The sequence below is a fragment of the Coffea arabica genome, chromosome 6e (assembly GCF_036785885.1).
Source record: "Coffea arabica cultivar ET-39 chromosome 6e, Coffea Arabica ET-39 HiFi, whole genome shotgun sequence".
Lineage (NCBI taxonomy): Eukaryota > Viridiplantae > Streptophyta > Magnoliopsida > Gentianales > Rubiaceae > Coffea > Coffea arabica.
Genome location: NC_092321.1, coordinates 60,297,602 through 60,318,100, shown reverse-complemented (window position 1 = coordinate 60,318,100; position 20,499 = coordinate 60,297,602). Strand labels below are relative to the sequence as shown.

The 20,499-nt window shown below is 37.5% G+C and overlaps 1 pseudogene; it reads left to right on the top strand.

The window, feature by feature from the left end:
• Positions 1-8,640: 8,640 nt before the first annotated feature.
• On the top strand, positions 8,641-19,774 carry LOC140004418 (UDP-glycosyltransferase 86A1-like; annotated as a pseudogene).
• The last annotated feature ends 725 nt before the right edge of the window (positions 19,775-20,499 follow it).

The window sequence follows — 20,499 nt, the reverse complement described above, 5'->3', positions numbered from 1 at the left end:
TTTAGTATTTTGATCATATCTCAGTCTACAAAGCTCCGATTTGGATGATTCTTGAAGCATTGGAAAGCTAACTCAAAGATCTACAACTTTGGTGTTTTGCACAAAATCCAGTTCGGCCTGCATCATGGAGAAAATTGCAGTTGAAGTAAGGACAAAGTGAAAACGCGAGTGCACAAAACGCGAGTTGTAGACGCGTTTTGTAAAGGCGCGTTTTCTGGCCGAAATTCTGCAATTTGCTCAGTCAATTCTCTTGTGTTCATACCACTTTCCAGCTATAAGTTGTAAGAGAATTCGGTGCACATGCTTCAGAAGACAAAAGAGCAGACAAGGTGGCTTATTTTCAAGTCAAAAACATTTGTTATTGACTATCCTAACAAAGTTGAGATTTGGGAATCAAAATGTGGAAATTGACTTGGAAAAATGGAGCTCTTAAGCAGTTTATATGCAGAGACATTTTGGGTGGTTTGAGATAGGAGGATACGGGAGAAGCTTGAAGAGTGCAGAAATGTAGTTCTTCCATTTCCTTTGTGTAGGATAGTTTAGCTAGTGTAGTTCATCCATTCTTGTATATTATCTAGATTAGGATGAAAATGGAGGATGAAGAAGGCAAGGAAGAAAGCTCATGTGACAAGGGTTGTATTCCTTCCAAACTCTTTATCTTTTGTATTTGATTCCAAGTTTAGTTAATATACAAGTTCTGGATTTTATATTTAATATGTGTTTTTAAAGTTTATACCTTGGGTTTGGTTGAACTTCCTATGATTGTTAGTGTTTATTATTTGGCTATTTGATTGCTAGTATTTGAGCAAGTTATTTAGCACTTTAGCTCTTTAAATCATGATTAATCTGGTACCATTAATTGTGATTATCTAAGGTGTTATTTCTGCAATGAAAATTGAGATTTAACATTAGTTCAAGAAGTGCTAAACATAGGGAGTACACTCACGAGAGTAGAGGTGCACCTATGTGGTTTTTAGTGATTCATTTCATGTAATTTCACTGAAGAAATGAACTTGTAGCTAATTTCATAACCATGAGAATAGGTATGGATTAGTTATAAGTATAATTGATTCACTACGAAAGTAGGATTCAAATGCATTAGGAAATTACACCATAATTAGCCTAGATGTAGTACTCAATGATCCAAATATAACACTTGCATGAGTAGTTAGGGATACCACAACCTAAGGAGCTTTTATTTGTTAATTTCTTGTATAAGTGCAGTAGGTTAAATTTCTTATTATTCATTGATAGTCTAAATAATAGAGAAGCTTTAGTAATACCGGTAATTGTTCACTCTTCCCTGTGGGATCGACCCGATATATACCCTAAACTACTAGTTGATCTGTATACTTGCAGTGAACGGGTGTAATTCGGTATTTTTTAGCTTGCACGTATGTAAAATACCCGTCAACAACCGTAGACCCTCCAAGCTGGTTCAGTAAGCACGATGCATCTCCCACAGCAGTAGTAGGGGTGTCAACGTGCAGTGACCCCTCGGAATGGCTCTTACTCGAATTCTGTGTCGCACCAGATTTCACCCCATCTCCTTCACTCACCCCCCTTCGCTCCTCATCCTCTGTACGCTGCGTGTTAGCTGGTGAGGAGCGACCCTTTGCGCCCATCACCCCTGTGACCAGATCCTCCTGCGTCTTGTGCAAGCGCAAATCAGGGTGCTTCACACGGCAATGATTCTCGCCATGCCCTTGACGATAGCAGTGGCTGCAATAATTAGGGAGGTTCTCAGGGATAAGAACCTGCCAAAAACCATCCCCATCTCCCATATCGACCCACACCCTCGACGGAATCGATTTGAGCAGATCCACCTCAACACATACCCGCGCCACATTCGGTCGCGAAAACGAAGACGTAGCCGCATCCACGAATAGCGGCGTACCCAAGCAGGAGACAAGATGAAATAGACATGGCTTAGCAAATAAGTGAATTGGGAGTTTGGGCAATCTAAACCAGACGGGAGCAAGGGAAGACTCTCTGTTCACATGGAACTTAGATGTCCACTTAAAAACCCTCATGGGGGATCCATTCACATACCACAAACTTCGTCCCCAAACGCGAAGGAAATCCGCTTCACACTGAAATTTCAGCAACACATGCCTATCATCTAACAATCCCACAGTCGCCGTATCCTTCAAATCAAGAGTCGACAAGAATTTCCTCAGGTCAGGCAGCAGCGGCCGCCCCTTAGAGAACTTCCCAACCAAAGTGTAGCGGAATGGAGCAGCAACCACTGCTATGTCAGCCGCACTGAAGACCACCGCAGGCTCTCCACGGTGTGTTGTCATCCTCGCTTGAACTTGCACTACCTCGGACGTCGGTTGTGGCTCAAACAACGCAGAGAAGGCCTTCTTCCTAAAGGGGGAGGAAGAGGCCGACAGCCCCCCACCCGGAGGAGGGGGGGCAGTCTCGGCTGCCATGGTTAAGAGAGGACAGTGTATAATAAATGTCTAAAACTCAAGTTGGATAAGTTTATAGGAGATTTGTTTAGCATAATTGTAGCAAAATTATAGAAAAGTTGCTTAGTATAATAGCACATATTTTGGTGTATAAATGGATGCTGTATCCTGTACTAAAAATTTAATATACACAATTCTTCTTTAAAAAAAAAGCACATATTTTCATGTATAAATAGATGTTATATCCCTGTACATAAAATATAATATACACAATTCTTCTCTAAAATATAATATCCCTGTATCCCTGTACATAAAAAAAAATTAAAAAAAGTTATATCCCTGTAATATAATATCCCTGTATCCCTGTACATAAAAAAATGTTATATCCCTATAGATTTTTTTTGAGAAGAATTGTGTGTATTATATTTTATGTACAGGGATATAACATCCATTTATGCATGAAAATATGTGCTATTACGCTAAACAAATTTCCGATAATTATGTTACAATTATGCTAAAAAAATCTCCTATAATTATGCTAAAAAAAATCTCCTATTATTATGCTATAATTATACTAAGCAAATCATCTTAGACAACTCTCCATGCTAACACCTATAATCATGCTGACAAATTGAAAGGCTTCACCACTCTTAGACCCCATTGCCAGCGGGGGTATATAGCTTTTTGCCCCTCATGAGGACTTTTCTACCTGCATTTTGCCCACACTGAGTAATAATCAGGCATAGAAGGACTCATTATTTATTTCTCTAGCAACCAAACAACTTAGGAGAATAAATGTAGGACAGAAAGTTGTGCGGTCATTTTCAACTTCTTGTTTGTTTGTGCATCTTATTGCACCCATCATCAAAGCTAACTAATTCAAGGACAAGTTATCTTATCATCTAATCTGTCATTTTATTGAGTAAATGCCACATCCATCGCATGTTGATGTTGATTCGAGCAAGTTGGCGAGATTGGAGAGTTGCAAAAGACAGTGGCATTTTTGGATTTGAAGGGCAGGCTGATTTCGTCTGGCTATAATAGAATTACTTCATGGAGCTTGGTAGGTGGAATATGTGACTTGGACATTGACACTTCTCCTGTCTTGTGCATGGTGGTTGGTGGAGATCAGAATATACTCCAAGCTAAGAATCAGCAACGCATATCGAAGCTTCATTCTTGCACTTTGGTTGCAGAGTATTCCCAACGAAAATGGTTTAGTTTCTGTTTTCTTTTGCCATGGTTTTAATTTGCAGGACAAGAGATGAGGAAAGGGTAGGAAAAATGCAAGAAAACGTTTCAACATTTGCATTAATCAAATACATGCACATAGAGCAAAGCATAATTGATCTTTCTTTAGTTTCACACACTTTGGCTAGCGATGGATCGAACATTACCTGTTATTGCTCCCTTAAATTCTGCAAAATTTATTCTGCGAGTATTAATTTTGGATGCCAATTAGTTACAGCTCTTAATTTTCACTACTTTTAACCAGCTATACTAAGAGGCAAGAATTATGGCCGTTAGGCATACGGAAGTTTGAGAATGAAGTGAGTACAAAATCATAAGAATTAGTTTAAAACTAATTACATATAATGGGACATAAACACCACACAGAAAAAGATAGGATATTGTTTATTTCCTTCCAAAACTTCCAGTTTATGTAGACTTGTGGTTAACATATTTATTTATTTTTATCAATTTTTTCAAAGAAATAATTTTCAAAAAATTGGTAAATAACACTTATTAGGATATTCAGATCCCTTCAAGTTTGAAAAGTTACAAATATCTTACTTAGTATTCTGAAAAAAGAAATTGTATATGCTGGATTTGTTGTGTTCTAAAAGATATTACATTTTTTCTCAATTTTTTTGGTATTATCTGTATCTTCCCTTTAGAATAAGAATTTCACATTGTCTTTTTCTTTAGAAATTAACCTGAGATTCACAATAGCTCCCTGATGCAATACAACGCCAATCTTTACTCTTGTAAGGTAGGTGACTTACTCTCACTCTACAAATTCTGTAGGAGAGAGACGCCACTCCTAAATTTTAATCTCACGATGAAATATCAAATCCCAATACTTCTCTAAATTAATAGAATTTGTGTAATCTCAAAGTTATTAATTGAGCAAATTATTCGGATGACCACTGAACTTTTGGAATCGTTGAGTTTAACCATTGAACTATTAAATGTCTGGTTTTGATCACTGAACTATTTAAAATTTAAATTTCAGGTCATTCCGTCAACTTTAATCGTTAACCATGCCTCTTTTTTTGTCTCGTGAATCGTGCGAACACTCAAATTTGTTATGTTTAACGATTAAATCTAACGGAATGGCTCGATATCTAAATTTTATATAGTTTAGTGGTTAAAACCAGACTTTTAATAATTTAATGATCAAAACTCAACGATTTTAAAAGTTTGGTGATCATCCAGATAATTTGCTCTTATTAATTTATAGAGGTTTTACTATATAATAATAATATTTTCAGCGTCATGTGGTTATCCAATCAGAGAATGAAAACCTTATAATTCCAGTCCAAAATGAAGCCGCCGACGCAACTATAAAATACTCTGTCTCCATGAACTAAAACGAGCAAAATCTTTTTTTTTTTTAATTTTAAAACTTGGTTTCAATTGCTGTGGGTGTTTTTTTTAAAAAAAAAAAATCATTCCAAATCAGGTTTTGAATTCTCATACCCCATCCCCACCGCTAAATAGAATATATCACAGCCTTGCACTTTATTTTGGATAGCTACTCTTGAGTTTGGGCACTCCTACCCTGCAGAAGCGATGCCGTCGATGGTGGAGGATGGAGTGGCCAATAATGGTGGTTGGGAGGAGTTGCTGAGATCGAAAGAATTCGATTGAGAACAATGCTGGTGGTTGCTACTGGATAGGGAATAAACTCTTAAATGTTAGAATTCTACATGGTTATTAAAAATTATAGAAGCAATAAATTTTGGAGTTGAATTGCTTTTGGAATAGTTTTTGAAGAAATGGTTATTTTGGCCGAAGTTGCAGTTGCCTGGATCTCTGACCAGTCCATTCTTTGAATAATCGTATGATTTAGTTATTGTAACTTTCTTTTGTAGTTTCTCTAGGATGGAGTCCAGAGCTGGTCTTTGGACATTGCTTCAAATTGTAAATCTTTCTTGCTATATATTTCAAGATATTGCGAACTTGCCACCCAAAAATGGCAAAAAAAAAAAAAAAAAGAAGGTCTAGGCAGCTTATAAGTTTAGAAGAAATGCACAGTACAGGTAACATGGTTCCAAGATCTTTGACAACAGTTTCTAATCTGACAAAGATAAATTTATTAGTATCTGCCAATTTTGACTTTTAAGTCGGTTTGAAATGTTAGGTTTTAGGGACACTATGCAGCGGAAAAATAAAAATTTTTCCCTAAAACTATCCAGGAATCACCCTAGATTTTACGTATGATGCATTAAAAGGAGGGTTATAGGATTACCTTAATCCTTGCGGCGTCTCCCTGTAGTGTTGTTGAGGATGGTCAGCCATTGAGCAGTCCAGCCGTCCTGCCTCTACTGATATCCACGCTAGAGCAACCCTGGGTCGTCTCACGAACTATGTATTGAAGAGCAAGAAAAAGTTGCTAGCCCTTCTTGCTCTTATTCGAAGTATGTGACGCTCACAGACTCTCCCTTTTGCCTTTTTGGTTACCTTCACCCTCAAAACCCATCCTCTATCTCTCCCTTAGGAGTTAAAAGGAGAGAGAGAGATAATAAGATAGAATGATGAGTCTTGTTGTCTGATTCAAAATCAAACGATAAGACTTCTCATCACACAAGACTCTATCTATCAGTTATCTAACATATAAGAGATAATCGTTCACTCTTATATACTCAAATAGGCCTGGGATTTATTTTCTTTTAAAATTAAACCCCGATAATTTACATAGTTTTAATCCAGGATTAAATCTCTATTGCGTGTGACCCAATAGGCCCCGAATAAATTGGTAATAATTATGGTTTAATAATTAGATAAAATAAACGACTTTATTTTATCATAACTTATAATAAAACATCAATCCATAATTCTAGACCACGAGCGGTGTCTAGCAATACATCGTGATTGCCCAATTCCTCGGAATTAGTCAAGGGAATTTGACCTAACCTTTCCGTGAAAAATTACCGTGTAATTATTATCCTTTCACCAAAGATATCCAATTAGTCAGGAATGAGGAATAAGTGCCAATTCCCTGATGACTAATTAAGTTTTTCTAGTTCCCGAAATTTACCCTGAATTAGGTTAAATTGAAGACATTCTTCAATTTATCTAATAGTCGACTTTAGGGTTAATTTTCTACTAGTGGCCATCCAGATATCAACTCCTTCTATCAGAGTGGTAAATTCTATCTTGATCACCCATTTTCTTTACGTGCTTCACACTACATCCAACTTCTACACTTTAAGGTACTCATGAAGAGTAACAAGTAATTAGAGTCAAAATGTAGTGATTCACACTCAAGATACTATGGTGATCTCAAGTCGTAGGATCACTTACACAATTTTTCACTAGAGATACACCATTGGCACTAGATAGATATGCTAACGGGATCTCTAAACGGATCACTCCAATGCATTTGAACTCTTCAAATCATCTACACATTAGCCTAGATATCTTCATACCATGGTTGATGAGAACAACCACTAATTACCTTAATCAGAGGCTAACTGTGTATTAGTTTTACCGTACTAAAGATGTCCTATTTCATTAGTACTATAACTAGGAAATTCTAAGAATATTACTATAAATGCGATTGATATCTCATGGTCACCAACTCTTGTGACTACCATCACATCAGTAAATATTCTAAGGACTTTATCGGTTATAACTAATATTTAACAGATAAATAAGAAGTTATTAAAATACAAAACATATAATAAGGAATGCATAAAATAAAACAAATACATTGTTTTAGGGCATACACTCCAACATGAAACTTTTCTGCTAATTTGGTTCTTTAAACACGTATTCCTTATGTTTTTTCCCATTACTTTAATTTATCTTTTGGTCATTAGTTAATTGATTTTTTTTATTGGAAGTTCTATAATTCTTCTAATTTTTCCATTTCTCTACTCCTATAATTAATTGGTAGATTAACTCTTAGTTATAGGATTAATCTTTCCTACACTGACAGTGTATATATTGTCAGCATTGGATGAATAGCAACTATGCAGAATTTGAATTTGAAATTCAACTTTTGCACATATGTCATAAATCAAACAGTGATAGTGTATACACTGTCAGTGTATCTAACATTTACTCTTAGTTATAATTATTACTTCTAGAACTTTGGCGATTTCATTTTTTATCATGAAATTCTCGCTTGAATATAAAATGTTACTCATACTGTTCCACTTTGATTGTCCAATTAATCTTGTGTTTATTCATATTTCTCTAGTTATTAATAGTTCCACCAGATGTTCTAAGAGTTCAGGTAAGTCGTGAATTTTAAAATCATTCTTTTCTTAGCCTTTCTAAGATTATATGTACCTTCCTTAAATTTGCCACTTTGCTTCTTACCTTTTTAAGCATTGCATCTTAAAGAACCACTAAACGCAAGGATATGGTAAATTTTATCCCAAAATATTGCAATTTCTATTGTTCTATTGCTGCTTTATTCTATGGAAAACTAGAAGTGAAAGAAAAAAAAATTAGAAGGAAAAGAGAAATCGAAAAGAGGAGCCACTAAAGCAATTATGCAGTTATTTCACTAATCTTAACATATATGACAGAGAGTAATTCATTCACTACTTCTTTTGAGAAACTCTTCTCGGCCAATTAGTAAGACAAAAGTTAAGGGGAAACGAAAATGATTAATGCTTGCCAATCGACCAATTTTTTAGCACTTGTAAAACAGAATAATGTATTAACTGGAATACACTGAAAGAGAATATAGTCTTATTAAAGATCATATGAGATAAAAAAAAAATGGAAGCTAGTTTCCACTCATGAGGCATTGGAACTTTTCTATGGAGGATTCTTCCCCAATCATTCCAGTGCAATGAACGGGTACAAAACTGGTTGATTTTTACATATTGCAACACAAATTGCCAGCACAAAAAACAATTTAAGGTGACCACACCAATTATTAATCTTTTATTTTTGCTCTTCCAATGTTATATACGACCTAATCTTCTCAATTGTAACAGGCCAAAAAGCCTAACAATCAATCTATAATCTATACCTTATGGAAATGGGAGAGATTCATCCCAAACCACGTGCTGTATTGCTATCTTACCCTCTCCAAGGCCATGTCGTTCCTTCAATTCACCTAGCCAAAAAACTTGCGTCAAGTGGCTTCATTATCACCTTTATAAATACTGAATCGATACACCATCAAATAACAAAATCCAGAAACCAACCCAACCACCAAGATGAAGACGGTGACATCTTTGCCGAAACATGAAAATCAGGGTTAGACATGATATATGCGACTGTTAATGGTGGACTTCCACCGGAATTTGACAGATCACCTAATCGTCAAGAGTGTTATGAAGGACTTCTTCATGTTACGACAGCTAATGTTGATGAACTTATTGGGAAGTGTTATGACTTGAGCCAGTAGAAAGAAAAGAAATGAAAGATTGGGTCTGAGAGGTAATGGAGAGAGAGAGAAGAATATTATTCAGATTCAAGGAAAGAAAAGAAATCATACAATCCGTGCCTACTACTGCTACCCAGCCCATCATATATAGGCAGTGCTTTCCTGCTAACAAATTGGTTTTGTCTGTATGCATGGGTAGTTACACCCTTTTAACAACTTTCCCTGCCGTCTGCATGCATGGTAGTTACACCCTTATTCTAACTAACGTAATGAATTACAATATTATCCCTCAGGCTCTTGACTGTTTACATTTTAGTCCCTGTGATCCATAACAATACTTCCCCCTTCACACAATCCTAGACTCTAGGATTGGACTCCAAACTTAGTTTGCCCAAGTCGCGTAGACTCTAGGATGGGATTCCAAACTCAGGAAACTGAGCCTGCATCACTGTGATATCCTCCCAAGTTGCGTCAGCTGCATCAAGATTTTCCCACTGGATTAATGCTTGCTCCACGTCTCTCCCATGTCGTTGCAGAGTCCTTCTAGCAAGGACAACTGCAGGAGTTATTTTGACCTCACCCTCCTCAGTGAGCGTGGGTGGTTGCGAGTGCACAACAGCTCCTTTTGCAGATGGTTTCAATAAGGAAACATGGAATACAGGGTGCACGGTTGATCCCTGAGGTAGCTCCAACCTATAAGCCACTGGTCCAATCTTTTCCAGCACCCTATAAGGCCCGTAGTATTTGGAAGAGAGCTTCAAATTCCTCCTTAAGGCAATGGATGTTTGTTTGTATGGTTGCAATTTGAGATACACCAGATCACCTACTTCAAATGATCTCTCCGTCCTGTTTCTGTCAGCATACTGCTTCATCAGGTTTTGGGCTCTGAGTAAGTTTTCCTTCAGCAATTGGTTCCAATTAACTCTTTCTGCCCACCAGTCCTCTACCTCAGCTACTTTAGAGGACCTGTCTCTTAGACTCAACTGGGGTGGGGCATACCCGTACAAGGCCTGGAAGGGTGACATTCGCAGAGCTGTATGATGATTAGTATTATACCACCATTCTGCAGCAGTGAGGCACCTCTTCCATTTCTTGGGTTGTTGGAAGCACAAGCACCTTAGATATGTCTCCAAACACCTGTTCACTCTTTCGGTTTGACCATCAGTCTGAGGATGGTAACTGGTCGACAAATGCAGCTGGGTGCCCACTCTGTTGAATAGTTCTTGCCAAAATATGCTTGTAAACACCTTGTCCCTATCAGTTACAATGCTTGACGGTAACCCATGGAGCTTGTATATGTTGTCGAAGAACACCTGGGCCACTCCTTTGGCAGTGTAATGGTTGCTGATAGCGAAGAAATGTGCCACCTTGGTGAACCTGTCCACTATTACCAGGATCACATTACTCCCTTCTGATTTGGGCAGCCCCTCAACGAAATCCATTGCTATGTGTTGCCACGCTTGTTCCGGAATGTCCAATGGTTGTAACAGTCCCGGGTACTTGCAATGCTCCCCTTTACTGATCTTACAAGTTTCACATTGTTGGACAAAGTCCTCCACCTCTCTTTTCATGCCTGCCCAGAAGAAGTACCCCTTCAGTCTCTGGTAAGTGCCCAAGTTTCCCGAATGACCCCCAATCCATGATTCGTGCATGCATGAGATAAGCTGCTGTCTCAAAGTTCCTGTAGCTCCAATCAGTATCCTTCCCTTGTACTTGATGATTCCCTGCTGATAAGTGTGATCGGGTATGGCTTGGTCATCTATTGCCAGAGCCTGGAGTAGATCCTTAACCTTGGGGTCACCATTATAGCTCTCAATCACCTTCGTGAGCCACATTGGTCTGACTATAGACATAGCATGCACCCCCTTTGTACTCTCCACTCGTCTCTCCTCCCCTCCATCCTCCAATCCCTTTCTGGACAAGGCATCAGCCACTAAGTTCTCTTTTCCCCTTTTATAGTGAATTTCATAGTCCATCCCCATCAGTTTGGTGAGCCACTTTTGTTGGAGTGGGGTGGTGATCCTTTGCTCCAATAGGAACCTCAAACTGTAATGATCAGTTTTTATGATGAAATGGTTCCCAAGGAGATAGTGTCTCCATTTGGTCACGGCAGAAATGAGTGAAAGTAGCTCCTTCTCATAAATAGATAAGGATTGGTTCTGGGGTCCCAACGCCTGGCTCATGAAGGCAATAGGATGTCCCTGCTGCATGAGCACAGCTCCAATAGCCTTACTGCTAGCGTCTGTCTCCAACACAAATGGCTTGCTGAAATCTGGCAATGCCAACACAGGTGTAGAACTCATGGCCTTTTTGAGCTCATTGAAGGCCAACATAGTCTCAGGTGTCCAGTTAAAGCTATTCTTCTTCAAAAGGTCAGTCAAAGGTTTGGTGATCAAACCATAATTCCTCACAAACCTCCTGTAATAGCCCGTTAACCCCAGGAAGCCTCGAAGAGCCTTAACCGAAGCAGGGACAGGCCAGGAAAGCATGCTGTCAATTTTTGCAGGATCAGCAATCACCCCTTCTCGGGTAACCACATGACCAAGATATTCTACTTGCGACTGACCAAAGGAACATTTGGAGAGTTTGGCTAGGAGAGAGTGGTGTCTGAGTGTGTCAAGTACTATTTTCAGGTGTGTGAGGTGAGCTTCAGGGTCAGGGCTGTAAATCAATATGTCATCAAAGAAAACAAGGACAAATTTCCTGATGTATGGTTCAAATATGGAGTTCATGAGTGTTTGGAAGGTGGCTGGTGCATTAGTAAGCCCAAAGGGCATTACAACAAATTCGTAAAGGCCTTGATGTGTCCTAAAAGCAGTTTTAGGTATGTCTTCTATACACATCCTGATCTGATGGTAACCAGATCGGAGGTCAATTTTGGAGAAATATATGGCTCCGCAAAGTTCATCCAACAGATCGTCTATTATAGGAATTGGGAACTTATCTTTGATGGTAAGGCTATTTAATTGTCTGTAATCAATGCAAAACCTCCAAGTCCCATCTTTTTTCTTGACCAGTAGAACGGGTGAGGCGAAAGGGCTGTGACTCGGTTTAATGATTCCACTGTGGAGCATGTCTTTCACTTGTTTCTCTATTTCAGTTTTCTATGCGTGAGGGTATCTGTAGGGTGGTATTTTAAAAGGCTTGGCATCAGGTTTGAGGGGTATTTGGTGATCATATGCTCTAGAAGGGGGCAACTGTTTAGGCTCTCCAAATACATCACTATAGTCAACAAGTAGTTGGTCAATAGAAGTTTGTAATGTAGTTACCTGAGTGGAGTGGGAGCTGATGCTGTCGAATTGTTTAAGCATCCTCTTCCTTCTGTTCCTAATCCCAACAGGTCCGGAATCTCCCCTACTCAAGGTGACTGCATCATCTCGGCTGTTTCCTTGTAGCACTACCCGTTCCCCCTCATAGTCAAAGGAGAGATTGAGCTCCTTGAAGTCAAAAGTGAGGGGGCTATACTTCTTCATCCAGTCCACGCCTAGAATGAGATCATATGGCTCCAGGTCTAGAATGAACGCAGCATGAGTGAAAGAATAGCCTTGTATAGTCCACCTCCAGTCCGGGATCCAACTAGTACAGATGAGTTCCTTTCCATCAGCAATGGTGACTTTGAAAGGTCTGTGAGCCTGAACATCCCCCAAAAATTTTGCTGCAGTGGCTCTCTTGATGAAACAGTGTGTGCTTCCCCCATCCAGTAATATATTTATTCGACATCCTCGGCTCTCCCCTTGCAATTTGATAGTGCCACTAGTCAGCATGTCGTTAGACAGGCTGTGAATGGTGAATTCTATGTCAGAGTCTGGCTTTTTTCCAGAAGTATGCATGTTGCGCTCCTCTTTCTTCCCACTATACTGAATGATCTCTTCCTCTTCGCTCTCGCCCGAATCAACCTCCATCTCCTCTGTCACGATCATGTGTATTCCCTTGTTCCTGCAAGTGTGGCCGGGGCCAAACTTGTCTCCACATTTGAAACAAAGATTGTGTTCTCTCCTATATTGGAACTCGTTGGGGGATATCTTCTTGAATGTGGAACTGGTATTTGAGCTATTTGAGTTGGTAGGATAGGCTTTCTTAGCTAGCTGTTCTCCTGTGTATGGAAGACCTACTTGCTTCTGTCCTCCTCCTCCCGTGGATGGTACGGATGATGCACCGCCCCTAGTCATGGACTTGTACTTCCTGACCAGAGCTTCCATCGCGATTTCCTGACTCCTGGAGACTTCAAATGCCTCTTGTAGGGTGGCGGGCTTATGAACCTTGACCATTGTCCTGATTTCCTCGGGTAATCCACTCAGGAAACTTGAAATAAAATAAGGCTCGCTCAAACCTGGATTTTTGGCCAAAACCAACGCCCTTAGCTCCTCAAATTTTTCCTGGTAATCAATGACGGTAGAGGTCAGCTGCAATTTGTTGAACTCCGCCACTACATCTGGTCCCCCAAGCTCACCAAATCTTCGACACAACTCCTCACTGAAATCCTCCCACTGTATCGTCCGCCGCCCTATTTTGAAACTCTGAAACCAAACATCTGCTTTCCCCACCAAGTGGAGCTCAGCTATGTTCATCATCTGGCTCGCAGGTATTTGGTAGACCAGAAAAAAATTTTCCGCCTTCCTAACCCACTCCCTCGGGTTCCGTCCTTCAAAATGAGGAAACTCCAGCCTTGGAGTCCCTGGAAAGAAAGGACTTCTGTCGAGCCTCTCCCCCTGCCCCAACTCGCCTTCCCCTCGCTTTCCACCACCAGAGGTCAAACCTCGTTCGGCAGACCCTGTAGGTGTTGCGAGGATGCCACGGTCATTATGGCTGGACTTCATCTGGTTGAGCTGAGCCATAATAGCCGCCATGCAACTTCTGATCTCCGTGGAGTTGGACTCCATTTTTGCAGAATGCGACTCCAATTTATCCTCCATAATCTTTAACGCCTCTTGCGTGGAATCGATGAATCCCTGCAACCGAGTCTCTTGCTTACGTATCTGTTCTTCAAGAGTTTTCAAGCGAGTGCCCTCGGCCATGGCAGATTCAGCTGCGGATTACTATTGTGAAAGAAGGTTCGAAAGAAGGTTTGACTGGGCGAAGCCTGCAATCCAAGGGTCGCAGGCTCTGATACCACTGTTATGACTTGAGCCAGTAGAAAGAAAAGAAATGAAAGATTGGGTCTGAGAGGTAATGGAGAGAGAGAGAAGAATATTATTCAGATTCAAGGAAAGAAAAGAAATCATGCAATCCGTGCCTACTACTGCTACCCAGCCCATCATATATAGGCAGTGCTTTCCTGCTAACAAATTGGTTTTGTCTGTATGCATGGGTAGTTACACCCTTTTAACAACTTTCCCTGCCGTCTGCATGCATGGTAGTTACACCCTTATTCTAACTAACGTAATGAATTACAATATTATCCCTCAGGCTCTTGACTGTTTACATTTTAGTCCCTGTGATCCATAACAGGAAGTTTGTTCAAACCGAACCTGTTTGGTTGCTGATACTTTTTACGTATTTGCATCATCAATAGCCAAGAAGTAAACGGTTGTGAATATTTCTTTCTGGACTCTGGACTGAACCAGCTTTGGCTTTCACTCTCTATTGTCACATATCTCTTGAGGATAAATGGTCACCACGATAATATTGGTATATTCTCGCTCCCTCTTTCTGTCTCTCAAGTTGTATACAGATTCACACACACACACACACACACGTTCTAGTACATTTTTTTTCTTTAATAGTTCGACAAATATACATCAGCTAGGCCTCTTTTATTTATTTATTTTTCTTATTGTTATTAATTCAAAAGGAGGATTCTAAATCTAACAGGGGAGAAAAGAGAAACGGAAGGACTTGAGAGTTGAACCAAGAATTTTATGGTTACCCAACTATTATCCCTAACAGCTAAGTTGGATCATAGAGTTACGGAGTCAGGCCCCTACAGCTATAGGGGTCAATCTCCAACAACAAAGAATGCAGTAATAATAGTGAGCTAAAATCACTGAAAGTCTATGTCGAACATACACTTTTTCCCAAATGTAAAATATATTTTCAAGTTTAAATTGTGGTTAAATTTAGCAATAAAAATCACCCTATCAATTTGAATTTAGAAACGTCGAAAGAGCTTATTCTTGGATTAGTATCCATATTTTTAACACTTTTATGAAGGGTTAATGATTATGAAATCTTTAATTATTTAAAAAACGGGCAATGCATTAGAAAAGACAATTTTGTAGATATTTGAGGGGGGAGGGGACAATGCACTTAGAAAAGAGAATATTTTAGATTTTGGAGGGGAGGGGTTGGGAAGGGGACAAATAGGGAGCAATTTAAAAAAATTTCTAAACTTTGTAAACCTAAAAAGTTATTTTCTTAAAGTTGAGGAGGGAAAGGACAATTGCTCACCCTTGAGTGCATGTGACTCCACCAGACTAGGTATATCCATGGGGAGTGTCTGGTTAGATTTTTCTGATCTAGATCCAAATCTATTAAATTTAATTAAATTAAATTTAGACCCAAATTCAGGCCCAAATCCTTATGGATTTGAAAAAGTAAACTCAGACCTGGACCCTCATTTGAATATTGAATGAGCATACGTGGTTATTTTTCTGAATATATAGTAAAGAATTAAAGTAAAAATATTTTGAAAATATATAGAGTTCAAAACTAACATAAATACTGTGCAATTTTTATTTTTAAATAATAAAATTAACATTCAAAATGTTGAATGCAATATTATTTTCAAAGTTTTGTCTACAGTCTCATCCAATCTCTCATTTGTTTTCCTTTAATTTTTCTCCCTGAAAAACTTTGTACCAATTACAATGACATAGTATATTAGATTATTTATAGATTTATTAATATATATATATGTATGTATATATATGTGTATATGTATGTATGTATGTTTCATTTCTATATGAGTTTGGATAGGATTTAGTTTGAATTTAGGTTAGGGTATAAATCATAGAAAACCATACCATACCAAAACTCATGATTCTCTTATGAAGTTTGGGTCTGGATAGGATCCAGATTTGAGAAATTAAATCTAAACTCTACCCAGATGTATTAGGTCTGGATTGGTTTTTAGTCAAACCTGACTCATTGACATGCTTTGTCTATGTGCGCTAGTTTTCAAGGGGATAAGAAATAAGCACAGGGTATTATGAGCATGTATCCTTTGTTCGTGCTGCAATAATTGATTTTAAAAGATAAATAAGACTATTTACCAAGCATAAATTTAAGGGTGCATATGATAATTGCCTCAATTCAGGTTTTTCACAGCTAAAGGATTTTCTTACATGTTTTTTGAGTTACACGTACCGACCTAGATTTTGTTGTTTTTAGTTTTGGCGTAGTTCAAAGACATTTTTCTAGCCACTAAACTTTCAGCTTTATATATATTTAGCCCTCCAACTATTAAAAATTTTTATTTGCACACAGATTTCATTAAAGTGCATAATTTTGGCCATTTAATATGTTTCCATAGGTGAGAGAATTCATAGTTCGAAGAAAACTAGAATAAAATGATTCATGACTAAAAGAAAACCTTAAAAAAATTAATGTTCTGAAAAGCCCAACATTATATTCCATTTCCTCGGTTCAGTCTTCTCCTATTTACTAAGCTTGTCAATTGGGCCATTTAAGCCCAAGTTCGCCTCATAGAGTTGATACCACTTTCTGATTGAGGTATGAGTTTCAGATTGATAAATGTGAATCTCATATTTGGTTCATAAAATATTTGGGTTGTGAGCATAATTCAAATTTAACCCAAAGTCACTTATTGCTCATTAATTTTCTTAAAATAATTATTATAACTATTAAGTTCTAAAACTAATTTAACATCAATAAGATCACAACATTAAAACTGTACACGAACATGTAACAATTCATTGAAAAGTACATAAATCTAGAATTTTTAACGATAATAAATCAAATTAGTACAAAGTATATGAAAAATAGTAATAAAACATGATCAACAGTCAATATATTTTCAAAGGTTTTCAATTTACTAATATTAAAATTTGTCCACTCTCTTTGTTCACAATGACCAGATTTAAATAGAAATACAACTTTTGAATCCAATTAGAAGTAAACAAATTAATTTGTCTCATGAGTTACAAGAAAGAAGAAAATAGACCAAGAAATGATGGTGGTTAATTCAAATAGAGTTTAAACTGGTGGAGTATACAAAAGGTATGCCTTGTCATTGAAACTACCCATGCATGTTTAATCAAAATATAAGTAACTATTATAAAAGGAGTGAGTCAGCATTCAGGTAACATATTAGCAATATTGAGATAGTTAATCCAAGAATCTAACAACTTCGCATAAGAAGTAACCAATATTATATCAACATAAAAATTTACTAAACCAAAAAGTAAGTTAGAGTTTAAGTTATGAATTACCATTATTAGCCCGCAAGAAAGCAATAGGATTATTGATTATAAGCATATCTAGGATTTTGGGATTTAGCCAGTAATACTTGACATGTATTTTAATTGTGTCTTGACAATAGATGATTTGAGTGATAGTCATTGTTTGAATTTGATCACTTGATTTGTTGTTTCTTATGCTTGAGGACAAGTATGGTCTAGGTGTGGGGGGAATTGATAGGGTGCAAATTGTTATTAAATTTATGATTAATTTTTCCTTTTATTCTTGCCAAATATTGTTTTAATTGTCAGATTCTACTTATATTTGGCATTTTATGTTAATTATAGGGCATTGGAGCAAAAGGTGTTAAAAAGGGGGTAATTTCCCAACAATTGCAATCAACCCCAGACGATTCGGGATTTACGTGCGGAAGTTTCCTAATTCGAGCCAAATTCCAAAGTGCCTTTGGTGGTAAATTTAGAAATCATTTTCTTAGTTGTAGGAATTAATTAGGTAATGCGAGACATTATATTTTGTAGTTTCTTTCTTTTATTAAAAAAAAGATGTTTCATTAGTAGTAGGATACACGAAGTAGGAAACTGGGGAGAAAAAGAAGACCGAATTCCCGTTGGATTGATACTTCGGCAATAAGTAGAATTGCGAGTGACTAGTCAGGGGACTAGTCACTCTGACTAGTCACTTAGATTAGTTTTTTGTCTTTGCTTTTTGGCCGCATGTCATGGGCTTTCTTTCATAACATTGTGTTAGGAATTTTCTCAACAATGAAGAACTAATTTCTTTTTCTAGTCGAAGGTCAGCTTGAAGACGCGGTCTTAAACATTTGTGAGATCGAATTATTTTACTTATTTTTTTTATTTATTAGTATTCGTATATTTTCTAGTTTAACTTCTTATGATTGTTGTGTTATTTGAATAGCATGGGCCTGATATTTGAATTAATCTAATAATCTATTGTCAGATTAATTGATTAAATCCTTAATTATTTGATCGATTACTACTAGTGGCGACTAGCGTGATTGGTCCCATGTTAGGGAAACGTATGATCAAATTTAAACAAACCCTCGTAGCGCGTTTGTTGGTTAGGGTTGGACTTTTCTAATTTTTAATGCAATCGAAGAATTAAATCCTACGGTCGTACTTAGGGTTGTTTTTTATTAGAGAAATAGTCAACGGTTGTACCTTGGCTATCGATAAAATAAGGAAAAATTGATTGTCAGAGTTTGTTGATGACTATAAGCAATCTATTAATGAGTAATTGAGTTATCTTTGCATTGATGATCAGTTGAATGGACCGTGTCTGAAGAGTTGCACTTTTGGCTAGAGTCGTATCTATTGTTGATTAATTCCTATTTATTTCCGTTAGTTATTTTATTAGTTGGTTAATTAGTTGTTTCTATATTTTCTAAAATTCCCCCTATTCAGGACTCTAGAAGAAACGAATTATCCTCAATTTCTATGGATTCGACACTGCTCACCGCTATATACAAAAATTTATATTTTTCTTGAGTTGGTAATTATTATTACACAAGCTTGACACCTGTCTATTATTGGCGCCGTTGCTGGGGACTGGTATCTGATTAATTTGTTTTTTTTTTAGTTCATCTTTTTTTCATTTTTCATTTTTCTCTTTTTTTTTTTACTAGTTTATGGCTGCTAACACTCAATATTTTGGTGATGGATTGGATTTTATTCGTAAGAGAGGTAATGAGGCTTGTGTTTTTTCTAATGATCAATATTTAGATTCATTGAACTCTCTAATAGAAAAAATGGTTGTTTCAACTTGTGAAATTTATTACACCACGGATCATTCAACCGATATGTGTCTCATATTTTAAGATTACCTGAATGCCTCAATCAATAAATTTAGAGATTTTTCACCCCGATTTCAAACGTGGTATGACTCTTATTCAAACGAGTGTGATCAAGGATGGTGAAATAATTCCAACTTGAATTATGTAAAAGGGCCAATAGGTCTTCAACATTAATATCAACAGCAACAACCATCACCCATGTCAGATATGTCCCTTGAAAAAATGATGAAATTAGTAACTACTAATATATATCGATTTCAACAGGAGACAATGGGTTTTCAAAAGCAAGAGTCTCAACAACCATCATCCATGTCAGATATGTATCTTGAAAAAATGATGGAATTAGTAACTACTAGCACATATCGACTTCAACAGGAGACACAAAGGATGATTAAAAGGATGGAGAATGGAATGCGTGAATCAACATCTATAATGAGCCAATTAATCTCTCCAATATGTGAAGAATTGCCCTCACAGACCATCATCGACCTTAAGGAAGATGAGAGTGCAATTATCTTGGCAAGTGACATGGAACTTCAAGAGTCTCGAGAAGAAGGATCTAAAGATGCAGTTGAAAAGGAAGTTGAAGTGTAAGAAATGAGACCCCACTATCAAATTGTTCAAATAAATGAATCAGTGAACAATCTCCAAATATGGTGACATTCGTTCCATTCCCTAGCCACATTCTCCTAACCCTTATTTTGTAATTTCTGTTAATGAGATTGACTTTGTTATACCAGAAGATTTTGAGTTTTATGATAGGAATAAGTTAGGAGTTGTGATGGCCAAAAATCATGAATCGGTAAGTGCTCGTGATGGAGGAGTTAATAAAGAAGTAAAGTCACTATTTAACCGTTTGGTGCCATCTACTAATCTATGGAAGACTGTAACTCGTGTATTCATGGATTACTTTATTTATGAGGGTTATCAGGATTACATAGAGGATGAAACATTGAAACGAATTACAACATTTTATCTTCCGTGAACAAGCATAGCAACGTCTAGCCAAAGATATTAAAGAAAGGCGCTTATTGGGAGACAACCAAATTCAATTTTTAGTTTATTTTTATTATTAGTTTCATTAGATTTATCTTAGATTTTTCATAATTGGTGTGTTTAATTTTCAGTTGCGATGTTTTAATGGTCAGAAAACTTCCTCCTGATAGGATGTGCCCACACCATGAGGGCACGTGGTAATGCGCTAATAATCCACTCCACTATTAGAAGCATTTACATCAACATGCCGTGCCCACGCCTACTTGTTTGGAGAGCTTATGTTTCGAGTTTGAAGGCCGACAAGGCAACAAGACACGCTCGTG